The 26698-nt window shown below is 37.8% G+C and overlaps 2 protein-coding genes across 7 annotated transcripts in view; one reads left to right on the forward strand and one right to left on the reverse strand.

Moving 5' to 3' along the window:
- SLC35F5 (solute carrier family 35 member F5) overlaps positions 1-7363 on the forward strand; it is a 28878-nt gene extending 21515 nt beyond the window's left edge. For all 6 annotated transcript variants that reach the window (XM_051810289.1, XM_051810288.1, XM_051810292.1 and 3 more), the window contains one exon: positions 912-7363. The gene's annotated coding sequence lies outside the window, so the exon portion shown is untranslated. The remainder of the gene's footprint in view (positions 1-911) is intronic.
- Positions 1-26698, reverse strand: part of ACTR3 (actin related protein 3) — a 192144-nt gene that overhangs the window by 64805 nt on the left and 100641 nt on the right. The window lies entirely within an intron of this gene.

The raw sequence follows: 26698 nt of genomic DNA on the forward strand, positions 1-26698 counted from the left end.
GCTTAAAAACCTCAAACAATACACAGAAAGGTGAGGATTGGTTTCCATGGTGGCATTTGTGTTATGCAAGGACACATTTTTAAAAAGCATACAGTTAGTCTTGTCCTGTATTGATGGACACAGTTTTGAAGTGTGTCGTCAAAATTATTATTCATTGCCAAGCATTATTCTCACATTGATACAGTTTTTGGTTAATGGTTTTGAAATGTGAAGTAGTTTTTAATTAAAATGTTCGTATAAAATTGGACATGAGTCAACAAACCAGAAGAAGCACACAACTTCTTGACATGGATTATGTGTGTGGAAGAGAGCTGAAGTAATTATTTCACTCCTTAATGCTGTTGGGGTCTCCGTTTGGGTTACTGCAATTCACGAAAAACACCAACCATTTAAGGAAGCTCAGAGAACATCACCAGACTTTATCATTATGGGTCCAGAAAATGGAAGGGAGCCCTTGTGTTTGTAGTTGACAAGAATTAAGTTGTTAAATTCCATTAAATATTAGGGCAAATATTTCTCACGATAACCATAGGGAAACTAAACTAGAAAAACTAAAGAGTTTGCAAAATATCCCTCTCTAAGAGGGGGTTACACAAACATCTAAAAGGAACATTACATGGTCAGTACAGACATAGTTTAGGACTCTCCTAGCCTTGTGCTAAAACCAGGGCTTTAGTTTTCAAATAATGCATGCAAAATTACATGAGAAGTATATTTTTATTTTCTAACATTGCTTAAATCGAATAAAGAAATTGAAAACATTCTAACCAAAACAGTAATTGTGATGTCTTAAGCTTAAGACAGGGAGTTATTTCTTTTATTAGTAAGATGGAAACAAATATACATGGTGATTCTTTTTTTGAAATCCTGACTTATGTACTCTGATATTTTTTTCTTTTTCTTCTTCTTAGTTTAAAAATGGAATGATGCCCAGCGAAGAGACAATCTTCTGGAAAAGTCCCTAAGGAGTCATGTTTCAGTGCCTATTCTGAATTTGTAGTAAAAATAAGAAGTTTCAGTTCTTTTGAAACTCTAAACTTTTCCTCTTTCTTGCTTTCATCTGATTTTATAAATGAACAAAGTTACTCTATGCCTATCACCATAGGGAGTCTTAGTCCATCTGAGCAACCAACCTGCCTTATAACACTTGAGCTGGTGACATTACTTGACAAAATCAAGAAAGCAAATGCTGTTAAGTGATTTCTTTCTTTTTTTAACTCATGATTTTGTTAAATGCTGGACAATATTGTTTTTAAAAGATACTTTCAAGTGAGTTATGTAAATAAGTTTGCAGGTCATCAAATCTTACAGGCTTTCAGAGGAAAAGCTTAATAGATACATTACCTGTAGTAGGTACAAATTAAATTTTTTTATGTTGTATAAACTATTTGCATATTAATAGAGGAAAACAGAATAAATAATTTATTAAGTGCATTCTTATGATTATTGAGGCAGGATCTTTGTTCGGTCCTGGAACACTACAGACGTGTTGTCTTAGGCCATTTTGAGAAGCCTTGTAATGGCAGTGGGTGCCGATGTTTAAAAATCTTGCTGCCCAACAATCTGGAATGCTTGAAATTTCAGTGAATGGGGAAATATTTCTATTTACAATACGTTTGGGTGTCCATTCTCAAAATCAATGTTTGTTTTAAGCAGACTGATTCTGTAACCCGTTCTTACTGCCAGTTATCTCACAGACATGTGAAAATTTTCACCTATGTAGCTGCCAAGTTGCAAAAGAGGTCAAATTAATTGAGGAAAGTTTTCAGTCAGTGAGTTGGCTGCTGAGCAATCTGAAAGGTAAAGGTGTTTGCATTGATTTTTCTTTTCCCCTAGTTGTATTAATAAATTTATTCTGAAAATGGTAATTTTCCTTATAACCTATATCTTCCTTCCACTGCAGTGTTTCCATCCTCTTTAATTCTGAGAAGCTATTATAATTATATTCAGGAATATTTGAAATTAATCAGTGCCATTTTCCAACTTCTGGCCTATAAGACAGATCAAAGTTAATTTTGGCTTTTGATGGATTTTATTTTTATATAATGAATGTCGGATGGATTTTTAGCCAGCAGTATTCTCTTCCACATAACAAGGTAGGGTAATGTGGGGTATTTCTGCTGTCCTTCCACACAAATACAGAAGGATGATGTAGCAGAAATGCCTTTTCATGTTTTGGCACTCAGTAATGATCATTCCAAAAGAAATTTTGGTCTTTTGGTGATAAAACTACTATATGAGAGAGAATGCAGGAAAGCAATATGCTTAGCTGTACATTTATAGAAGAATTCTAGCCAGCAGCTAGAATTTAATAGAGAAAGAAGAAAAAATGGACCTGGGTACTATTCTGTTCAAATATTTCACCTTTATCATTTTTTTCCTTCCCATTTTTAATACTGGGTTGCACTAAAGGTTTTGGTGATCTTTCTCTTTAAGATGAGAGACACTAAAATAGGAATTAAAAAAACCTCCAAACCAACCAAAACAAAATCACAAACCCAAAACAGACAAAATGTTTATTCAATTTTTGTAGACATTTTGAAAAATTCCACATTTAAATTTCCAAACTCCACAAATAGAGGGGTTGAAAATACAGTATGTTGAAGTAATTTTACTTTGGCAGTATTTTCAGGGATTTTTTGATAAGTGGAGTTTCCTTAGGTTTTTTGATTTTTTTGTTTGCTTGTTTTTGGAGTTTTTTTAAATTATGACAAGTTACAGGATGTTAGCTTCAACTTTTTTCCTAGAAGTAATGTTAATGCCTACTCACAATAAAAAGATGTCTGTTTTCAATTAATGAAATGTTTCAATAAGATCCTGACAAATATGTAATACCAGGCATTAACTCAAAATTTGGATCAATTGGCACGTGTGGAATCAGTGAACTAAGCCTGGGAAAACTGAGTTTGCTTTCAGATGGGCAATGACAGTATTTTTAGCAAAATTTTCTATTACTGTTCTTTGAAATTGGCCATACCAATAGAATTGGAGCTGCAATGTAAAATGGGCAGTTGCTGTTCATATTTGCCCTTATGTTCATGGTTTAAAGTGAAAGATCATCATAATCCCCCACATATATGACTGCTGTTAACTTGCATTATTCATGATTTTGAGAGGTTAAAAAAATAAGTACTAAGAGAATATTATTCTGTCTCTGACCCCAGGAATGTTGAAGAGCGTTCAGTAAACTCAGTCAGGGCCTTCCCACTGTTCTTGTTTTTAACAAAAATGTGCTAATTTTTTTTATAAGATACAAGATATTTTTATCTCATGGCACTAAGTAGCTTAAGCAGTGTTTTTGCATTACATTACAGTTCTTTAAAGAGTAAGAACAAAGCAAACTGTCCTTCCTGAAAGGATTTTTAAACAGTGGTGCCCCTGTAGTTACAAGAAACGTGTTACGGTTTTGATTATGGAAGCTATGACATATAACATTGTTCCTGCATTTAATAGAATGTGATGATGTTTTTTCTATAAAATCTTGTGATTTTTAGTACAATAATATTTTATAAATATACTGTCTAATTTGAAATGTAAATTGCTTGACTCTCTAATGGGTGCTTGGTAAATGCACAAGAGATTTAGCTTTGATTCTCAGGTACCTCTGACGAAATGGAGACGTGCTGGGTTTTTCTTCCTCATCACACAACTGGAATGTGAAGGAGCTCTCTCATCAATGCTTTACCTCTCTGTGCTGGTGTAAATTGTCATTGCTCTTACTGTTTCAATTTGGGAATGTCTTTATCCTGACATATTTCTTGTAGGAACCACATACACTTTAAAAAAACAACGATTTTTTCTATGTCTAGCATTTCTTTGATTACCATTAGCAACAGCAATTTCCCATATCTGCAAGATGGAAAATGAATACCATGTGTTACTCTGTCAAACAGTTTAACTAATTCCTGTAATCATTTGAAATAACCAACAGTTTTTCTGTGTGTACAGTTAAGGTTTTGGAGCTGTTTGGTTTTTATATATGAAGGAAATGCTAATAATTTGCCAAATGCTACAGAGCATGCCTTTGGTTTTAGGGTTTTGGTGAGTCTATTTGATACACAGTGTGCTGCAGTTCAGGACAAAGGAGAAAAAGAATTTCAGTTTCTCTGGCCACTTTGTGTTAGGTTTCAGTCATGCTGAAAATGTGTTCCCTACAAGCTGTAGATGTAATGTTAATTCACCAGTGGACTGAGAGAGATGCCACATTGGTACTTAGCAATTACTTGCAAAGTCTGGGGCACATGAATGCTGCTGGAGGCACCAAGGGCCTGATGTTCCTGTTTTCCAGTGTTCACTGCATCCTGCTTGTTGGCTTTTGGCCTATGGAAGTCCCTGTATGAGGGCAGGGGCTGTACTGTGTCACTGGCCCTGCTTGCCATGGAGTTGGGCTGGAGTGGACTGCACACAAACTCAGAAGCAGGGTGGCTGAGGCACTCCTGGGTATCTCAGTGAGGTGTGGCGGATGCTGAAGTATTTTGTGGAAATAAGATGTTAATCAGGGGTGTTGTTTGAACCATGGGGCTGCAGCTGATACTTGACCCAGTGTGCTGGTCTGTGTGTGTCAAACCTCCTTGGAACATACTGACAAAAATAGGGGATACTGCAAATCACTTTCCTTGGTGTGTGCTGCTGTAATTGTCATTCCTTTCGCAATGCTCCTCGTGCCTAGATACTGCTATTCACAGCTATGATGGCTTTAAATAAGGTGGCAAAACGATTTCTTTGTAATTCTTGTTTCCATTTCTCTTGGTGTTGAATGTTATCGTTCCTATTCTCTCTTGAAAGATCTTACTATCTTAGGGAAATTAAGTTACTGAGCTACACTAAGCTATCAGAGGAGGGAGAAAACCAGTTCGATTTTGTTCATAGAGTGAATTTATGGACACACGTTCAAATTTCATATGCAAACAGGCCTCGATAAGGCAGAATGTTTGTAAATTAAGTTAAGAAGTGGCATGCTCAAAAAATCAAGAAACAAACTAATGCTAATATCATAATGTTGAGTTATATGGCTAACTATAGGATGGTGCTTCTAATCAGCTTTCTTATCTGGAACAAGTTTTGAGTTAGTTACCATTTCTGTTATGGCTGTCATGTGTAGTGCCTGCAATTTAGTAGTTATGACTCCAGTAGCATTTCTGTGTTCACTCAAAAACAGTTGTTATGCATTATTTCCCCTATCTAATCCATGATTTCATTAATGCTGTAATTTGTTTTACATGATTATTGCAGGGCATGATTTCTCAGGGAAATATGGATGATACCATACGTTGTGAGAGCCGATAACTAATTCCTGCTTTTAAAATTGCTACAAACATTTCCGAGTTTCACTCAAAGCATTTCACATTGTGTAGCTTTCATGTTGAACTTCCTTTAGACTTATCAGGTAAATCATGATGAGAATGTTAAGAACATTTAAAGGTGTCAATAAAATACACTCTGCCCAACATTTGTTACTGTTTGTAGAAACATCCGTTCTAATCCGATGTTGCAACATGTGTGGTTTTACTTTGTTGTCCTCTGCGCCGTACAAATGAATAGTTACTCTGCTGATATTGAAGATGCACTTCTGGCATGACAGTGACATTAACTTTCAGGGTTAGACAATACCATAATAATAATAATCTGATTATGGAGTAGATCACCGGTATAAATCTCTAATATAAATATATTCATTTATATCATCAAATTTTTACTAAGTCTGTTCACTTTGGGGATTTTTTTGTTTGTTTTTCCAGTAAAGATACTTTGTCTAGACTGGGATTTGATCCAAAGCCCAAGAGAGTCATAGACAGCATTAATAAAGTAAAACTTTATTGAAAAGGAACTCTGCAGTCAGGCTGACCTTTATGCCTTTGCAGTATTTCTATCTGCAGCGTATATTTGGAGTGGTTTGCTTTAAGACCTCAGTAATATAAATGGAGGGATTTTAGTGCTGGTAAAAATGGTAAACACACTACTGTAACTGGTCACAAAAGATATGTTCTGTATAGCCAGCAAGCAGCCTAATTATTTAGAAGGTGAATTTGTCTTACTACATGACTTTTGTTTAAAATCATCAGTATGAGAAATGTTAACCTCTACACTTTGTTGTATACTTGTAGGAGAATTTTTTTGTCCATAGTGAGAACGTGTGATCATAGTCATCAGCCTTGAGCATCACCTTCTTTCTCTTGATGATTTCTGCTTTGACATTTCCATTTACATGCCCTGTTGCATTCATTGCAGAGTGAATTTCCTCTCTAGGTAAAGCCAGTGTAATTACATTTTGACTATCCTAGTTCTCCGTGGTGTTAAAAATCTAACATAAAACATAAATCTGACATATAAATGTGACTACTCAGATATCTGTGTTCTCACTCTCCTCTGAGGTGAAGTGTTGCATCATTACATCTGGTATTAGGAGGTAACCAGACCTTTTCTGGATATACCTGCCATGATGTGAAACACATCCAGAATTTCATCTGGCTTTCGCTTCCTACTTCTAAAAAGCATAAAAGGCTTTTCTCTGAGGATTTTTGTAGAAAGCAGCTGTTTAGTTCTACAAGTGCAGAGTCCTTTAGGTGCATCTCTGTTTCTAAAGTTGCATCTAATGTTCCTTTTCTTTTATTAATGAACTTCTGTTTTTTCAGGGAGGGTGCACAAATTTTCTTTATATCCCACAGAAGAAATATAACCGGCTACTGGAATCGCCTCAGAAATAATAGTTCAGGGCTGTTCTGCACATATGTTCCTGATTTTTTTTTCCACAATTTTTTTTATAAAACCCCAAACAAAACTTCACACTTATGAAGCTGGGGGAATTAGCCATTTAGCATAAAACTGATTTTATAATATGCAAATGACTGTCTTTTCATTGATGATATCCTTCGATATATTACAGCCCACAAATCTTCCTTGTCTGTGTAATAGGAGGTGATGCTTTTCTTCTACCTAAATCTGACCTTTTGCATACTGATTAAGTTAGTTCCTCTACAAGAATGAGTAATTTCTCAAATATTTTAGAATCTTCTTTTTCTTCTAGGTAGGGAAACAGGGGGGGCTTTCTAGCCAAACTGTATCACTTTCCTGTTGGGTAAGGAAAAAAAAACCACGAAAATTAAAACAAAAATCTTAATTGAAAATTAGAGAATCTTAGTAGGAAGCATATGGGAGCAGCTGTAATATCATTGAGGTAATTTCCTGCATAGCCCAGTTCCATATAGGAAGTGCTTAGGCAATGGTTTATTGGATTGATCTCTGGTTGATCTTGACCTAATATAAAAAGTGGATATTTTGAATAATCATTTCATATTGAAGCTAAATGCTTAAATTAAACCCTGTGATTATAACAAAAAAAAAAAAAAAAAAAAAAAAGAGAAAAATTATATTTGGAGACTTAGGAGTTTCTTTTTTTTTTTCTTTTTCTTGAAGTACATCCAAGCAGTTACAAAGGAATGCTTTGCTAATTGAAAGTCATGAGGCTGTTTACACAAAGCTATATGGAAAGCATAGCCAGTTGTTGGAGTTGACATTTCTGAATGGGATTAGAGAAACGTAATAAGTATGAGGTACAACCTCAGCATTGTACAGCTGAAGGGGTAATGATTTAGAATCTATGTGAGGTCTCTTTGGAGTAGATATTAGTAAAGCAAAATTGTTTGTGAACCTTGATTTATGAAAATCCTGAAACTTATTGCGTTAAAAGATGCACAAAACCAGTAGCAGTTTTAATGTTTGTTTTGGCATTACATTTTGTACCAAGTTTCAGGGCATTCTCAATAACACTTTTAAAGCAGATGCTGCTTCAACTGAAGAAAACTTTTGTTTGCCTGAAGTCTGTACAGTTTCTTGATAACTCAGATGTTCAGAGAGCACAGAAAGTTCCAGTATATATCCTCTATGAAACGTCTTTATGCATCATCTTTTAACCATTTTCCTTAGCGAGACCAGAACGTGAATTACTGATGTATTGCATTTGCACTTAAAAACCTGAGTCAGAGTATGTTAAAAACCTTGATCTATTTTTGATAACAAAAGAAATGTAGCATTTTAATCTGATTTCCATTTAATGGTAAGGATATTCATGCAGAGAAAAACATATAATGGAGGTTTGATGCAGTGATTTTTTAAGCCAAGAAAACAGCAGGATGGCAGTGGTAAATCTGAAATAAAGATGCGTGTCTGCTCAGAAACTCTGGTTTCCTTCTGCCCTCTTTATACCAAATTGGTGTCTCCATTATTCCAGGATAGTACAGGTGAAGCAAGGACCAGAACTTTACCCTTTGTTCTTTAAAAGTGAACACTGGCTTTTGCCTGGAGTGTCTTTGTCCTGTCACTTCATTTTCTGAGGGGAAGTCAGTTAAATGAGAAATATAGAATAAGTATTTTTAATTAAAATCAGATTTAAGCTATTCATTATTTTGAAATCCTCTATATTAATAGAGATCTAGTGAATGGAAATTAAAGTCCTATATTGCAAATACTGAACAGTGCTTATATATTTTTAACAAGACCAATATATATATGAGTATTTAAAACGTGTGAAGGTAAAAATTGGACAATTTTTCTTGTGTTTATAGGTTGAAATTGAAATTCTTAATACCCAGTACCAAAACCCTATAAAAGGGCTAATGAAAAGAAAATGTAATGTATTCTGATTAACAGCCTGTGTAATACAATCAGTGTGTGTGATGTTTTTGTTCTGTATTATATTTATTATATGTAAGTAAACAATAAAGATTATAAATCTTATTTTCTTAACAGGAATTGGTATTTGGTTGGGGTTAATACTGAATGTGTTTTATATAATCAGTTAAGAAAAAATGAATGGTCTCTAAGGGTGGGCTTAAAAGTGAGTTTGGAGATGTCTCGTTTTACCTGAAGTCAGCCAGGATGCCAGAGGTTATAGTCTGGTCTCATACCGGCCTGTGTGCTGGCTTTGACTGGGGTAGGGTTAGTTTTCTTCCCAGTGGCTGGTGTCGGCTGTGTTTTGTGTCTGTGCTGAACACAGTGATGACAACACATTTTTTTGTGGCTGAGCAGGTCTTGCACAGAGCCAAGGCCTTTTCTGCTTCTTGTGCTGCCACAGTGGTGAGGGGCCGGGGGGTGTACGGGAGTCTGGGAGGAGACACAGCTGGGACAGGTGACTCCGACTGACCACGGGGATATTCCAGACCACATGACATCGTGTTCAAAGTGGGGGGAAGAAGGAGGAAGAGAGGAATGTTAGAAGCAATGACATTTGTCTTCCCAAGTAACCGTCGTGTGTGATAGGGCCCTGCTCTCCTGGAGATGGCTGAACCTGCCCATGGGAAGCAGTGAATTCCTTCCTTGTTTTGCTTTACTTGCACGCACAGCTTTTGCTTTCCCTGTTAAATTTGTCTTTATCTCAACCCACGAGTTTTCTTGCTTTTACCCTTCCAGTTCTCTCCCAGACCCTGCTGGTGGGGGGTGAGCGAGTGGCTTCGTGGGATTTGGTTGCTGGCTGGGGTTAAACCACGGCAGTCTGGTAATTTAAGTAGTAAACCAGCAATTTTTTAATCCATTTAGCGTTTGCAGGTGATTTTTGTTTGCGAATACCTGAGTTATAACTCAGTGTGACCAGCAGGAGGAGCTACTGCAGTGCCCATCCCGCTATCCCGTCGCTCAGCTCCCGTGTGAGAAGTTATTACATAAGCGGTAAAAAGACGATTAATTTACCTGTTTATCATTCTTGATTCCTGGAGTTAACCAGGGCTAGATATTGACCTTTCTTCATGCAGCTGAACTTTCAGTGTCTTTAATAATTAAAATCTCGGGGATCATAGGCATTTATGTAAATACTGAATAGAAAAAAATCTTCTACCACAGGCTTTTCTGAGTTTTCTTGACTTTCACCTACCGCTGAATTCTTTTTACTGATACCATCAATATTACTACACAGCTATAGAAAAAAGCAGCTTTTTACACTAAAACAAGGGGATACTTTCTTGGCCATACCTAAAATATGCAAAAATGCAATAGGATGTTACCAAGTTAAGTTTTAGATAGTTTCTTAAAAAAATGTCAAGTATATGCATAAAGACATCATGCCAAATATAAATCACAATATGGAGAGGCAAGAGCATGCATGAAACAAAGGGAGTTTAGCTAAGAACTTGGAATGGTGTAATGCAGGAGGGATTCCTGTCTGAACCAACTTCAGCTGCACAAATCCACTGGGAAGAGCCATGGCTTTACTTGCCCCTGCTCTGTCCTGTCTAAAATGAAAGCTTGTAATGAGCAAGGGTGATGTAATCAAAAGTTATTTCATAGAAGCAGCTCATAGAGTGTCTGCCCTCTCTTTTGAGTGTTCTGGCCTTGAAACATAAAAACTTTAAAAGTATCACTTTCTTAGGCTGTGTCAGTACGTGATGAGTTGTGCTGTGCATGAATGGCCAGGGCAGGTGGTCACAGAATCACAGGAGCAGGTTTTGCAGTGGAAGTTTGTAAAGATGTGTGGAGGCCTATAAGGAGATTGGGGAGTTGGCAATGATGTGCCATGGCTCACTAGCCCCGACGGTGGGGGAGCTCTTTTGTAAATGACTGAGGTAAGAAGCTGTTTTGTGCTTTGTTCTTTTGGCTTGTGGGGATTTGTTTGTTTGTTTTTCCTTATCCAAAATGTGAATCGATGTATTGTTATTCTGTTAGGCTAGTAAGATCTAAACTCTTTTTTCTGTGAAATCTTGACACCTAGTACTTTTCTGTATACAAAGGGATAAGTCAGTGCAGGCTGGCTAGATTGCTTTCAATCTTTAGGATGTAATTTGTTGACACATTATCCTATTCTGTCCTGTATACTCTTCAGTTTTAGGAGACACATTTCATACACGAAACTGCCACTTGCCAGAAGCTCAGTGTCACTTGCTAGAAGGTGAGGTTTAAAGCTTCTGAAAAGGATGATTTAAACCCTATTTTCAAACTTCTCTTTTTACCAACAGTATGTATGTGGGAGACATTCTTGGATTTTATTTATATCTGCAACCCAAGTATATTCCATTTATATTGATTTTAAAAAACTTGGACAAAGCTTAAGGTTTCCAAAGAAACAGTGGCTTATTACCTCAGTGTGAACTCCTCTTCCTTTCTTACCCTCATTTTCCCCCCTCTGCTCCCAGCCCCTGCTTCAAGCTTATGCAAAAGAAAAGCCAGTTGTTCTAGTTTATGGCTTTAAAAGTTTTCAGGACTGTTTTTTGGTAGCGTTACCTAGTATGTTATAATTTGCTGTGACATGATGTTCATATCTTAAAGTTTCCTTAATTATCCAACTAGGCTTTTCTTTGTGGGAACCTTCCAGTGTTGGACCATTTCCTAGGCTGCTTTCATTTAACTTCTAGGATCCTGCTGCTAATGATGATGGAAAACTCATGATTACACTGTGAGTGTGCGTTTACACAATGCAAAGGAAGATTCATAAACATAAAAGAACATTCTATCTGTCTGTAACAGTGTTCCCATTTAGAAAGAAGCTTATCTGCCAGTAAGTGTAATTTTTTTTTTTAATCCCATTGGAAGGAAAAAATACATAAAATTTTTTTAAAAAATCAAGTAACAGGCAAACAGGCAAGTGAGAGATTTCTGACCATGGGGCATGTGGTAATCTCAGAGAAATGGGAGATGAGGAGGAAAGGACCACAATGAGTGGAGTTTGGTCTCATGCATACCTTTCCCCAAGTCCTCCTTGCCTTTTTATGTATTTCCTTACTCTTTTCACTAATTGAGAGGACATCATTATTTCATAGTATAAATATTTTAAAATATTATGGAAATGTGTCAGTAATTTAACAAATGTCTTTTATTAAAAACAGATTTTGACAGAAGTGCCAACACTGACTTCTACCTCCCCTCTTCACTGTTAGGTAAAAGCTGATACATCTCCATCTGTCACTCTTTTGCATGTGATGTTTTCCCCAGTGCTTAAAATTGAAGTTGGATTCACTACCATCCATACAGGAATGTGTTTGCCATACTGAATTTCAAGTGTAGGAAGAGAAGCTCCTGAAAAATGTGTTCCTAGAATAGGGTAAAAAAAACTCTTACCAAAATGTTTTTCTCAAGGAAATGGTTATGGACTAAGCCAGCATCCTCTCTCAGATATAAAGGGGCAATCAGGACCAGCCTAACCTAGACAAGAGAAAGAACAAAGTGATGATCTGGCAGGAGCTGATGGAGAGCCATGGTAAGGGAATGAACAGCCCTTCAGAACTAGATGTGTAATGGATTTTCAGTAAATGAGGTGCACCTGAGCTCCTGCAAAAGGAGTCAGCCTGAGTTGAAATTATTCCTGTCCTTGTCTGTTCCTTTTATACTTGAGGGTAGCGTAAGAGGCTGAGTTCTCAATAAAGCTTTGAGACAGAACAATTTTTGTGAAATCAGATTCTCACAGTTTAAGTTTCAAAACACACAAAAAACTTAAATGGTAGAAGTGTTTCATTATTTTAAAAACACTAATTCACTTTCAGGGTCTAACTGATATAAAAGTTTGATGACACATGGAGTCTGTCATGAAATAATCCTACTGTTGCCTTGGCGCTCTGCCAGAGTAATTCCTCAAAACACCTAGTTAATGCTTTTAATGATGTATCTCTGCTTTCTGGCTCTGGTCTGCCATTATACCTGCCAATCTACCTCCTTCCTTTGCAGATGATTTCCAAAATTGACACATTTATGTGCCCCTTTATAAGTTCTTAACTTCTCTCTTTTTTTCTTTTTCCCTCTCTCACAGGTTTAGAAAAAGACTGTTCAATTCTAAATTGTCTGAAAAATTGGCAACAGTCACCCTAGCGGTACAGCAAAGAGGCACAAGTACAGAGGAGTTGTGAATACTGGCTTTGCATATTTCTCCTCACGTGCCAGACTATTTAAATCTGAAGTTTATGTTGGCCTTGGACTGTGTCTTGAAGAGAACTCCTTAACAAAGCTTCTTGTTCCACATAACAATATTTTGTTATATGTTTAGAGAACATTATACTTCCTGCTTAGTTTGGTTTTCAGGAGAGGATAATAGTTTCAAGATAAAGGTTGCTTGAATGTAAATTCAACACAAAATGGACTCTTAGAGAAACTCTACAGTGTTACAGTCAATTCCATAGTGTCCTGAATTTGACCTGTTCCAAGGACACAGTCTTTTATGTGATGCTTTGAATGTCACAAGTAGACACAATACTACCTCTTCCCCTTCCTTATCATTACTGATTATACTTGGGGAAGTTCCTTCACCTTTCAGTGGTTTGAGTTTTCCCCTTCCTAAAATTATGCTAGTGATTGCAATTTTATTCTTTTATGAGGTGAAAACAGGATAACAAAGTGTTGGCACAGTTGCTGCAGGGCTTGGGCAAAAAACTGTACTTCATGTGTCCTTAAGAACACCTCAGTTCTTAAGGAAGCAATAACTACAGCTCTCAGCTCAGGCCCTGCAGCAATATTGCCATCTTGTCTCTCATAGTCCCTTAAATCTCCCTAATTCCTTCTGCCCTGTCTGACCTTTGCTACTTGGGCAGTCAGTTTGCTTCCCGAAGTCCTTAATCAGTCTTCACTACAGATGCCAGCACTAAGACATCAGTGCTATTGCCAGTGCTGGGCCAGGACCTTTAATACAGATGTCACAAGAGAGACACCAAGGAAGATTAACTGCTATTTGCTAGATTTTTAAAGGAAGTCTTTTAGCTGTTTTAAAAAGAGAGTAGGGATTTCTCCAAACAGCTAAAAGACTTATTTCTTCAGTGAAACAAATGTCAGTTTGCCTCAATTGCTGCTACTACAGAAGCTGTGCGTGTACCAAAGGGTACAGAGCCATGGTAATGGAGATGTGGAAATGTTAGAAACTATGGCTGAGATTCACAGTGCTTGAGGAACTGGCCTAGGGTCCCCCAAACTCACATCTGTAGGAGACCAGGAAAAGAAATGAGCCAAGAAGCACAGATGTAAATAGGGTGGCACACATTCAAAATGAGTCCTCTCCCTCTGGCCATCTCTAATTCTGCCCCTTAAGGTAGTTACCAGTAAATCCCAAAGCTGGAAGATGAAATATTTTCCATGTTTATCTACTCTATAAGCTATTCATTTTTAAAGCATTGAAATAATTTTTATGTTCTGTGTCCCCTTAGCCCAGACACACCTTGCAGCATCAAAACACCCAAGAGATGTCTGCATATTTATTTTTCTGTCTTAGAAAAATCTGCATATAGTAAAAAAAATTTGGAAAACATCCTGCTAGCAATAATATTTCATCACTCTCCACCCACAATCTACTGAAACTGAATGTTTGCTTCCTCTGAGCCACCTTGTTGCCTCTAAACCTATTCATGGATCTCTAAAAATGCTTTTCCTGCATTCTGCAAATCACCAAGCTCAGGTTAGGTAGGAGAAATTCCTCTACTGGTAAATGGACTCTGCTGGTGAGTGGTACCCTGGTGTGTTTTTTGTCTGGTTTTTAATCATCTGGTAGTCCCACAAACCTACTGGGTTTTTCTTTTTCCCATCTTTGTATGCATCAAGTTACTCCTTGGAGACAGTCTGGCTTCCAAAAGTTGGGAGTCTGAAATGTGTGTCTTTTACAGAAGGGATAATTACTTACATGTAAATTGTAGCTCTCTGAAGGTATATCTAAAAAATTACCCCTCGCCCACACTCTCACTGTCCTGCTGAGCTGAGATTTCTCTGTGCTTTATGGGCTTTAAATATAGGATGTCCCTTTCCCTCTTCTTAATTTGCTGCTGTATTGGGAGGGGTTTTCACCTTCCTTTGCAGACAAAGCAGACTTTTGGAGAATTCAGGATAGCTGAAACATCTCAGCAGGTGTGGTGTGAAACTGGGCTTGCTGTGAACGCTGACTTACAACTTTTTGCTCAGAGGCATCCCACTGAGTCTCTGTTCAGGTGAACAAAATTCCACTTCTTCTAAGAATGTTACAGGCTGGATCAACTGGGCGTCAAAGGCATGGCCTTCATTTATTTGAATGGAGCTGTGCTATCAATAAAAGAATCTGACTTTATTGGATAATCTGCAGTTAATCTCTACAATGGGTAAATAACTGTCTCTAAATGCGACCTTTAGGGTACTTATTTTCTGTTAATTTGATTTTGTAACTTTTCTGTAGATTTTTCTGGTAGCAAATTAAAATTTGTATGACTAGAAGGAAGAAATATACCTGAGGCTTGTTACAGTAAAAGTGAGAGAGTAGAAGGAACAGAGATTTGTCAATCTCTGTCAATCCAATATGGATCATATGAATTAATTCTTCATACTTAACATGACTTCTTTATTGTCCACCACCTCAAAAGTAATGCAGAGTTTTAAACTTTATCTTTCCATTTCTATTCTAATTACTGCTTCAGCTCTTCCCTGCACTGTACTTGGAATGGTGTTTTTAATACTACTTCCCAAAACAGTTTTGTTTTAGAATGATATTCACGTTAACAATGTTATTACTAATAGTAACTGAAGTGCATAGCTTCCTGGGTTTAGTAATTTCATGTCTACATGCTGGCTATAAATTTCTGGATAGGGTTCAACAAAACACGCCAGAAGAACAGAAGGACAGACTGTCCTTGACCCTTATTAATGTTGTTTTTCCTGAAGAAAGTTTTTATGTCACTAGTCTTGATCCTTTTGCAAAGTAAGTAGGTGCTTGCTACTGTTTTCTGTCTGCAGAACATCCTTTTAAGAATTGGTTATGTACACTGCAAAAATTATTTACTCTTAATTAGCATGATAATTTTATTCACAGCTTCCTTTACTGGTCATCTGTTCTTTGATTTCAAATCCAGGTCTGGCAAAATTTCTTTGCCTGCAGTTGCCTGAGAGGAAGGTTATACAACTAATTGAACTACTTGGCTCTAGTTGATGGCCTGTAAATGTCCATCTTTCTCAAACAGCAGTGTATAGAATTTTCCAGGCTAATAGCTGGTCTGATATGCAGAGTCAAGTTTTATTCACCCAGTACAATTATCATTTATTTAGCGATAGAAAGGTAAAGACACCTTTTAGTGAAGTATGAGTCAACAATTAGGAAAGTGATTCACTCTTTAGGTGTTTAGTTATCCACCAGTTATCAAAATGCAATGTATAAGTTGGTTTATCTAAATAGCAATATCATATTATGCACAATTATTAAAATATCCAGAAAATTACAAGATAAAGGCAGGAAGCCAAGCCTGATAGCTGACACAATACCAAGGATTCCTCCTTGGCTTTACAGGCAGCTAAACTGAGCCAGTGAGAAAGGGAGAAGATCCATGTGTTGCATTAATAGATCATCACACTGAAGTGTGTCATTCAAATTCACTTTAGGAAAGAGGTCCAGGTATGTAAGGTACAACATGCAGCTGTGCTGCAGCTTCCTGAGAACAAGAGGATCAGGTAGGAACCAGGAATCCTGTCATGGACCTACAGGTGTGAGTGGGTACGAGGAGTTTCTAGTGCAGCGTGGAGAGAAGAGGCTTTCAAAGCCATTGGAGGGGTAGCTGGTTGTGTTTGTTTATTCTTTCTCCATGAAGGAATGTCTTATCCTCTGTCTTTCTATAACCTTGTCCTTTGGTGGCCTTGTGGATACGGTGTTCTGCTGTTGCCTAAATGATATAAAGTGGCTCTCAGGGACCTGCCAAAATATGGCCTTGAAGTCATAATCTTACTAACATAAGCTTATATTGGTTCTGTTTCATGCTGATCTGCTTATGTGGACTCCACAGATTCCCTTTAACATTGACTTGGGTTCATCTGAATATTACAGTGTGACCTCCATGGATCCCTACTAAATTTATTTTACCCCTGGCTTTAGCAGGATGCCACCCCACACAGCTGACACTCCATGCTCATCAATGTGATCATGTAAATAAGGTCAGAAAAACACTACAGAGATTACTAGTTTGGTTATTGGCACATGTGTGCTTTCACAAACTGGGAGCTGTTCTGTTCCTGTACCCCTCTGGTGTCTTAGGCTTGGAGAGGGTTGATTGCACTTGGAGTTGGCCAGGTATGTGTGTTCTTTTTGAAGCCTGAGAATTCACTCCCAGCAGCTATTGCTGTGCTGGCAACAGCAGTGTGGCTTTGTTTGGCTTGGTAAGGTGTTTAGTGGGCTTACTTGAGCTTGACCCTGCACTGGAAAGATTTCAAGGCTGATGCTGAAATTTGCAGGTACAGATATTGCCTCTGTCCCTAATCATGCAAGCCTAAATCTGGGTTTGGTCAACTGCACCCCACTGGGTTAAGCTGTGCATGGATCTAAGAGGAAAGGCATTCGCTGGAAAAGGTATGCCCTGCCCACTCCCTCATAGCAATCCAGCCTGAGGCTCAAAGAGCAGAGGCAAATGGATAACAGATCTCTCTCTGCCCTGTATAGCTGCTCCTGCTTCTGCTCTCTGGCTATCTGGGTAGAGTTCCATGTCCCAGAGCATTCCTTTTGGTAACAGCAACAAGGTCTTTTAGTTTCCTGCATTCTCTGATTTGAAATTTAATGTACAAATGTGAATTGAATTTTAAAATTCAAAACCTTCATCATCCTTCCTTGCAGGACATTGTGTTGTCTTGCAAGCCAGGCCTGAGGTGACTGAATGTGATAACATATGGTAATGTTTGATTGGGTAAGTATACTCTGAAAGTAGAACAAACCCGATGGCTCCAGTGGAAGGAGTCCATGATCTCTGAATCATGATTTTCTGAGGAAGAAACTTTGGCTTCTTTGTCCAAACATAGTAACTTTTTACTCGAGTAAGAATTTTTGATGATATAAAGAGGGGGGGAGCTAAAGAACCTGAAATATAAAGTATTAAATACAAAATAATTTAACAATAACATGCATCTTTGAGTAGTCTTTTTTACCAAAGAAGAACATGTCCATCACATATTACTTTCAGATATTACTAGCAGTAGTATAAACTGCTCTCCTGCATAAAAAAGGAAGTGAATTCAAATGGCCAGAGTTGCTGTTTCTCCAAAAATTATCTTTCTTGAAAACTAAATAAAGCAAACGTACAGAACAGCAAAAAAAAAATTCCTTGTCTAGAGGTAATTCTTGCTTGCAGCCTGACAGCTGACGAATTACAGTGACAGCAGATTGTCTAAGCCACTCAGGGACTGCAAGTTTGCATGAGAGCCAGGCTGCTTTAAATTGCTGCTTTCAGAGCTTTTCTCCTGCCCCTCAGCTGAAAAAGCCACTGGCTTAGCAGCTAAGCCAGATTCTCTTTGGAGAAAAGGGATAACATTAAGAAGAGTGGTTTACAGAAGGAAAAGGATACCTATCAAGGAGAGGACACTATCAGGAATTAAAAATCTGCTTACCTGGTGGTATGTAGGTTGTTCAAGTTGATGGAAATAGGATTTCAGATTATTTTATCTTTACTTCTGTGTCTGGTCGTGACTTCTTCAAGTATCAGGTTGATGAGATCTGGGTAATGTCCCACTATCTCAGGAGCTCTTGAGAAGGATAAGTCAGGAGAAGCAGCAAATTGTTTTGTGTTCATCTTTATATGGATGCCTAACAAAAATCTTACGTAGCTATGCCAAAGGGATTGGAAAATAAGTACCACCTCTGTATTTTTTTTTAAGGATCTATTTTTAATCTTGGCATATCATCTTTGTTTCACTGATTTTTTTGGTTCATTCTCCTTTTGTTTTTTACTCATGATCAGCACACATATTTCATATTTAACAGCACACATATTTCTTGGTAATATTTGCTATATTTATTCGGATAAATTTAGACCTAATAATACTTTTTTAGTAAAAATTTGACAACATTTATCATCACTGGAAACTGACCCTTTATGAGTTTTTATCTGTGCAAGAGCAGTGTTGTTCAGGATCCCTTGAGCCCCAGTTGTGAAACTGTACAAAGAATGAAATTATAACCTTACTGAAGCCAGTGGGAAAACACATTTTTCAACAATGGGGATAAAAGAACACTTTTTGGGGAAATGTTGGACATCTACAAATATAAGTGGATATATTATGTCCCTTTTCTACATCACCTTTAGATCTAAAATGCTCTCTACTGAAAGAGACTAAAATACCTGTTATGTTCTCATGGGATTTCTCCCTCTCCAGCTCACATCATTGTGCCTTTTTGGAATCTGTGTAAATTTCTGACCCCTAGGAGTACTTTTACTTTTAATTTAAGACTAAGTCTTAAATTTCTTACTTTTTGCAATATATTCTGCAAAGGAACAATATTCAGCTGACGTGTGTAGTACTCCAAGTAAATGCGTGGGTGAAATGCATTGTCCAGCATCAAATAACAGACATAAGCCTGCACTTAAACACTGTGGATTTCATACAAATAAATAAACATACACTATTCATTCTCATACAGTGTGAGCACAGCTTTCCTATATTTCTAAGATATTTTTGCAAAATTTCGTGATGGTCTTAATTATTCAATACCTGCTATGAGCCTCCAAGACTGGAACTAGAAGCGTGTTTCCTAGAAATGAAACATGGACGTGTTCTCTAAGCTATTTTAATGCAAATTCTTGTTCAATTCTTCAGTGTCTAAGCTTTAAATACCACATCTGTGAAAAGATCAGACCAAACTGAGAAATGTATTTTGGCCATAGAGATGAAATTGTGAATTGACATTTAATTGTGGGAAGTGATTCTGTAGTAGGTCGTTTTAGATCTTTCAATTGGTGTGAGTCAGTGAGCTTTTATGGAAACAAAATTGCACAGTAGGCTTTAATTGTGCATAATTATTGCACTGCATGGTGCAGAGTACTATACTGTAGGCATTCAGCTGCATTCTGTTAAGTTTTTATTGAACTCTGTGAAGAAGTTTACCTGATGGTATTTGATATATGCTTGTTTAATCCGCTCATGCTTTTTTTGTCTTAGGAAAATGAAAATAATTATAATAGAATATTTTTTCCTTCACCTCAGTTTCCAGATGACTAATTATACTCTATGGGATACCTGTGGGCATCTGCTAAATTTAACCGGAGTCTTAATTCTGATTTCAGCTGCAAGAATCTTACAAAAGGTCTCTGGGTTTAAGAGCATAACTTTAAATAGTACAGAATAAGACAGGGTTCAGTTTTTTCTGCATCCATCTCTACATTCTAAAGGCTGAATGATACTTGGTAGACTTTCATCTTGTTACTACAGTAATCTGTAGCTGTTTCCAATTTGATTATTTTTCTTTCCTGAGTATTTTATGTCTGTTGGATCTGACTACTGCATTCAGCTAGAACACAGCTTCTGATTCAGGATTAGAAAAATTTTATTTCCTCCTCTCCAAGTAAGTAAAACATTTTTATCACTATGGACCTAGTGATTTGTGAAATCCTGTTGTACTTTCTTATTTCTCCTGCTAGGCTTTCAAGTTGTCAGCAGTGATCTGATTGTTTCCCATCTTTTCACCAATAATGGAACCCAGGCCAGCACTCTGTTGCTCTCATGAATTCAGTATCACAGCTCTCAGTCATCAAAAGGGCTTTATGATGTGTTTGGGAAAAACAGCTTTGGGTTCAGGGCTTGGGTTTTGGGGGAAGATGAAAAATAGAGTCTGATATTATTGTCATTACTCTACCACAAGACTCCATAGTTCTCGTGCCCTGCCAGGGATGAAAGTACTGTATAACTTTCATATAGTAGCTCTGGCAGATCTTTTTCCTATCTGTATTGATGAACTTGCCATTGTTGTAATGTAGATAACAAACCTCAAAATAGTCCTCTTTCTTGTTAGCATCTTCCAGCACAGTGACTTCGGTAGCTGGCCTCAAAAAAAAAGAAAAAAAAAAAAAACCCACCAGGAAGAATGAATTTTGATTGCACCTCTGCAAAGCCTTTTATTGTTCTTGTTTGTATAGTAAAAATGAAGCAGCAGGAAGAAGCTTCATTTTTTTTTTAATAACTATTCTGTATTATTTCAAGACAGCCTGAAGAATATTGTTACAGGTGAGGTTAAGCCAGGCAGGGATTTTTTCCTCCTTCCAGACTATTTCCCTACACTTATACCTGGTGATCTATATAATTCAAAAGGAACACGTGAAAACTTCTCTAACAGCTTTATAGCTCTTTTCATAAGAGTGTGGGCAATTGGGAACAATGCAGGATCGTTGGCATCCCACCTTACTCTGAATTTTTACAGGGAGGTGAACTTTTATCATTTCTGTTTCACTACTTCTATCAATGGGAAGTAACTCTATAAACACTGTGTCCTGTCTGACACCTGCCTTCCTATGGTGCTCTCAACCCAGAGTGCAGAGAACAGACACCTCTGCGGGAGACTGAGGGGTAACTGTTGATGGGAACTGTGAAAGGAAACATTTAAACACTTTTTAGGACCCTGCTCTTCTTTATAAGCACTAGCTGTTAAGTGGGGTCTGATCCTCAGTTAAATAAGGTCATTTTACGACATGGCAGGTTTAAATGTTTGTTTACTTCAAAAGCCATTGCACTTCCAGACATAATCAAGTCTGATAATATGACATAGAACTGTATCAACACTGATGCTTCAGTCTGTTTGGGTTTTTTTTGGGTTTTTTTGGGTTTTTTTGGTTTTTTTTTGTTTAGTTTTGTTCTGGGTTTTGTTTGGCGCTTTTTTTTTTTTTTTTTTTTTTTTTTTTGAAGGTTGTTACTATTTTATTTTCTCCTTTTTCTTTGCTTTAGTTTTTAAGGGACAGGAGCAAGAATGAGCAACAATAAAAAGCAAGAAATTCTTACTGATTATCTTACCGCCTTAGAAGACAATTTGGATGTAGTCCCAGATTATACATCTGCCCCTCTAATGTACATCTGAAATGATATTAATACCAAATCAGACATCTGTGTGTTATTTGTGTTCAGCTGCTTGGGAGTGTGCTGCTGCTGCTGCATCTGCAGAGAACAGCCTGAGCTTCCTCCTGTGCTTAGCAAGGAATGGCAAGGGGAAGGAGCAGCCTTTGTGCCCTGGCTCACCACCCAATTCAGAAAGCTCTGTTTAGTGTTTCACACTTTAGTTTTCATCCTGCTTTCTCTAACACTCATACTGTTCTCTAGCTCACATTAGAGTCAGGTTATGCTTCAGAATTACAGGAGGAATTAAGATAAGAATGTTCTCTCAAGGTATTGTTAACTGGACAGACACCAGTGCTGAGGTCCTGATCGGATGGGTGAGGGCAATATTTCCATTCAGGGTTGAAGCCTGAAATGGGGAAATTGCAGTGCCCTGGCTGCACCAGTTGCCCAAGCACACTCCTCTGACTGTTCCTATGGTTAAATTAATTATGTTAAACACTTGCAGCCTTTCTAAGAGAGCCAAAGCTTCTTTGCAGCTCAGGTCAAGTTACACCTGCCAGGGCAGGATAATGAAAAGGTCAGGATAGGGAAAAGGTTTACCATCTTTACTTATTCATATAAACATATCTATATTTTTGTATTTTGCTAATACTTCTGACTAGAAACTAGTCCCAGAGTGGAAAGACCCATTTATATTTGACATCTTTTGTGAGATACCTTCATTTACAATGTAGAAAGACGACTGATATTCAATAGGTCCCTCCTTTCAGGTTCCTTTTCCAAAGACTTCATTTATAGGTTGCCAGGTAACCAGAAGTCTTTGACTTTTAAATAGTGCTTCATAGAGGTACAAAAAGTGAGCTTTTCCCAGAGCTGAAATGGCAAGAACTATCTGAAATGAGCACTAGTCTTAGCAAATGCCTGAGGAGCTGACCACTGATATGCCCCACACAAACGTGAAAGAAGACATTTGCCAAACTCTTCAGTGGCTGGATGGGTCCAATTTCAAGCACAGGCAGTGTGTATTTTCCTAGCTGGTTATTAAATTGAATCTGCATATTCTTACTTAAGGTCATAGGTAAATAGTATTCTTCATCTCCTCCAGGAAAAGCATAAAAACTGCTCCCAATCTTCTTCTGCTTCTCCACTGAGCTGGCTAAGGTTTCTGCAGTATGGAAGAGAGGGATAAAAAAGATAAGGGTAATTAAAATTGTCAGCATTAACATACCAAGTCAAATGTCCCTAGAGGACAGTGCCAGCTCTTCCTTCCTCCTTCTTCTACCTTAATCTCAGAAGAAGCAGCTGAGTGCTGTGGAATACCCAGGATCACTCATGGAGCTGTAAAAAAGAGCTTAGACATGGGTCTGCTAGTTTTTCAGCCATCTACAAGGCTATGGCTCAGTTACCATTTAGGTAGTAGCTACCTTATTCTAAGGATCTAATCCAATATAAACCACAGTTAGTCATGTGCTTGTTACTGTCCTGTGCTAACTGGCATCAGGGAGAGGATGCAGTGATTTTAGTTGTAATCCCATGTAACTAAAGCACCCCAGTCCTGACTGTGGGGCGGGAGAGCGCAGATTGGAGCCTGGGGAATGGAGTCCATCTCAAAAGTTGTTGCTGCTGCCAAAGGTGGAATTAACTTTCACAGCATTTAAAGGAAGCTGTACCAGTCTAGAGCCAGCCTTAACAGCAAGAAGCTCATGGAGTGGGATTGTTTCAACACTCCTCCTGCCCCAGCTGGCTTTGTGGGGAATCTTGCACAAGAGCAGCTTTGCTCTGTATCTTGCTGCAGGGAGTCCAAGGGGCAATTTGACTGCCTCAGGTGATTGCCTCTAGTTCTCACCTCTCTCTGATGTTTAGCAACAGGGCAGGAGTTCCAGTGCAGCCCTGTTGGCAGGGAGCTGCCTTGAGGCCAGTACCTTGTGACACACTCGCTGTTTGTCCCAATGTGGCAATAAATTTCAGTTCTTACTTGCCTAGCTTCGAGTTTAAGCTCTCCACACAACCACACCCTTCATTCCTCTTTAAAGGTGGGGTTTTGAACGTTTGTTTGTTTGTTTGTTTGTTTTTCACAGTATTTTTACTTTGGAGTTACTTCTGAAGCCATTGTGAAATATCTTACTCAAACATTCAAGCCAAATCAATTGTACTTCCAGAGCTTCATCATGGCAGCAGTGCATTAGAACAACTTAATAAAATGTTTATATCAATGTCTGAAGTTCACAGTAATCTGAGAGTGTGCAATGACATCTGTAGGATAAATCACACAGCTCAGCACTGAAACATGACCACAGTACAAAGCATATTGTTTGGAAATCTACTGTTGGACATGAAATCCAGCTTTGCAATTTTTGCTTCAGAATTTACACTGACACTTCTTTATCATAAATGAGAGATACTTACATGACACCTTTTGGGGCATTCCAGAGTACTTCAGGATCAAAACCGGTGCTGAAAATGCAGCCTGTGTACCGCTAAAACCAGCCAGACTTTTCCTAGCAGCATGCTTGTGTTAGCTATTCTGATAAGGTAAAATTGATAGCATACTTATTGTTTTGCTAAGTCTGTCCCTCTGATGAAGTGCTCTGAAATTGCAGCATAAAGACTGCAGGCTTATTTCAGCAGAACCTAAAAGTCTTAATCCTTTATTGATGCAAAAGCAAGCAACTGTTCTTATTAGCAGCCTAAAACAGAGCAACAGAGTACAGAGAAGAGTCCTTCCACACAGAGTTACTGCAGTTCTTGGGTAACAGGTAAACTTGTACCTCAGTATATGTTTATTTATACTTGTCAAATTAGGAGTAGTTTGGTAACATAAAGTAGAAATTTGGCATCTGCACCCTGCATTCCTCTGTTTGCACTCAGTAAAAAACTCACAGATTCACACCTCCTAAAGTATCAAAATTCCTCTATCACAGCTAATATATCAGTTTGCTAAAATTGTAAATGGAAGTGATTCATCTTTTCCAGATGCTGGCTTCCTACTGTTAGTTCAGGAATAGTAAGGAGATGTGGGGGAGCTGCAAAGATCATTTCAACAGCTTTTTTCATTCATAATTCAATTGTGGTTGGACCCAAACCTGTTGAAGAACTATTGCAGTTGATTGCAGTGGGATTGTAGTATCCATCCCTCTACTACACAGACAGAGAAAAGAAGAGCTCAGAAATTAAATACAGCCATATGCTGCAGTGGAATATTCCAGTCAAATCAGAGCCCAATCCTTCAGACCCTAATCAAGTGTTAGGCTGTTTCCAGGTGAAGGCAAAAAAATTGCCTGTAATGATTTAGAAGTGTTCAATGAAGTTTCTCGGTTGATATCAAAGAAGGAAGATGTAAGTTTTAATCAGCAGACTCTACAAATCTGAAAAGAGGCTATTTAAAAGGGCACCTCTGGCCTTGTGATTCTTTTTCAAAATCATGACATGTGGGGTAAAATAGCTAATCTAATAACATTTTCCGAAGACTTAAAAAACTTGATGTGGGTAAGAAACTATACTCTTAATCTTATGTCAGTCCTGGGCAAAATAATGGAAAAGTTAATAAGGGACTTAAATTATAGAGATTCAAGGGACAGAAATGTAATAAATGCTAATCAGCACAGTTTTTCTGAAAAAAATAGCTGATGCAGCAAAACTGATTTTGAATGAGATTATGAATGTGTTGATAATGGCAGTGGTGTGGATTTTGATAATATTTTCCTTATATTCAGATGAAAAATTTTGCCTTCTATGGCTTCAGTGAAACATGCATTAAAAATGAGCTAACAGATCTCAAAAATGAGATATCACTGGCAATTATTACAGAACTCTTAAAGTGCTCTAGGGAGGTTGGTTCGGGGAACATTAAACAAAATGTGGCAGATAGACTGATCAGCTAGGGCTAATCAAGGGCTGGAGCCAGGCATCCCCTCTGGGAATCAGAAAAAATTGCATGTATTTCAAACAACATCTGAAACTACTGGACATTTTCATCAATGATCCAGCTGCAAATACGTGGATTAAAGCCTGGGGCAGTGGGGGAGCACGAGGGCAGGGTACCCGGTATGCTCCATAGAATATCTGATCATCTGAGCCCATGCATAAAATGCAACAAATAGACAAGCTAAAAAGGATGCTTCTGCAGAAGGGAGAATTCCCTGGAAAACAGCAGCTTGGAGATTAATCCAATACAACCCACCAATGTGATACTGTAGCAGAAAGCAGGAGGATGAGTTTGAAAGAAGCATTAGCTGAGAAACAGCTGATAGGACTGAGAAGGCACCTCCCAGGTGTACCATCCTGGTGAGACTAAACGCAGTAATGCTTTTTGATGTGACTTGAAAGATATAAAAAGCTGGGTTCCATGTAGAAAAACAAATATTACTAGAGGGCCAGAGTCAGCATCTCTTTATAAGGAAAAAATAATCAGGAAGATCACACATAGGTGACAATACATAGGTGACTGGGATAGACTATAAGTCCTTTTTCAAGGGCTGTTTAACCTAAATTAGAGTCACAAGGATTAGCATCTGGAGGTAGAAATCAAACAAGCAGAAACAAGAAACTGTACTCACATTTTCAAGGAACTACAAAAAGAAATGATGATGCCTTCATCTTTTGAGGTCTCCAGGTTAAGAAGGGCACAGATATCTTAGCCAAACAGAAGCTAATGTACACGCTGCAGAGAGACCAGGTGATTGTCATGGGATCTGAGTAGCCTGTTCACTTCTGATTTTCAATGTAATGAACCCACAAATAAAAAAGCAGAGCTTTCATTGAGGGCAGTCAGATTTTGCCTAGAGAAGTTCTGCAGCATAATTCCAGGTCTTTGAAAATTGAACAAAGTTCTTGGTTCTGAATACAAATCTTGCCTTACAGTGTTGCTGTTTGCACACATCACAGAATTCTTGAGCTATTTAATCCTCATTAGTGAAGCATTATTAATCCACAACACTGAAGGACAGGAGGTATAATTTAGAGAAATCCTTATGGGAAGGATCTCATAGGA

The sequence above is a fragment of the Manacus candei genome, unplaced genomic scaffold (genome assembly GCF_025592945.1).
Source record: "Manacus candei isolate 608988 ecotype Guabito, Panama unplaced genomic scaffold, ASM2559294v1 h1tg000077l, whole genome shotgun sequence".
In the NCBI taxonomy this organism is placed as follows: domain Eukaryota; kingdom Metazoa; phylum Chordata; class Aves; order Passeriformes; family Pipridae; genus Manacus; species Manacus candei.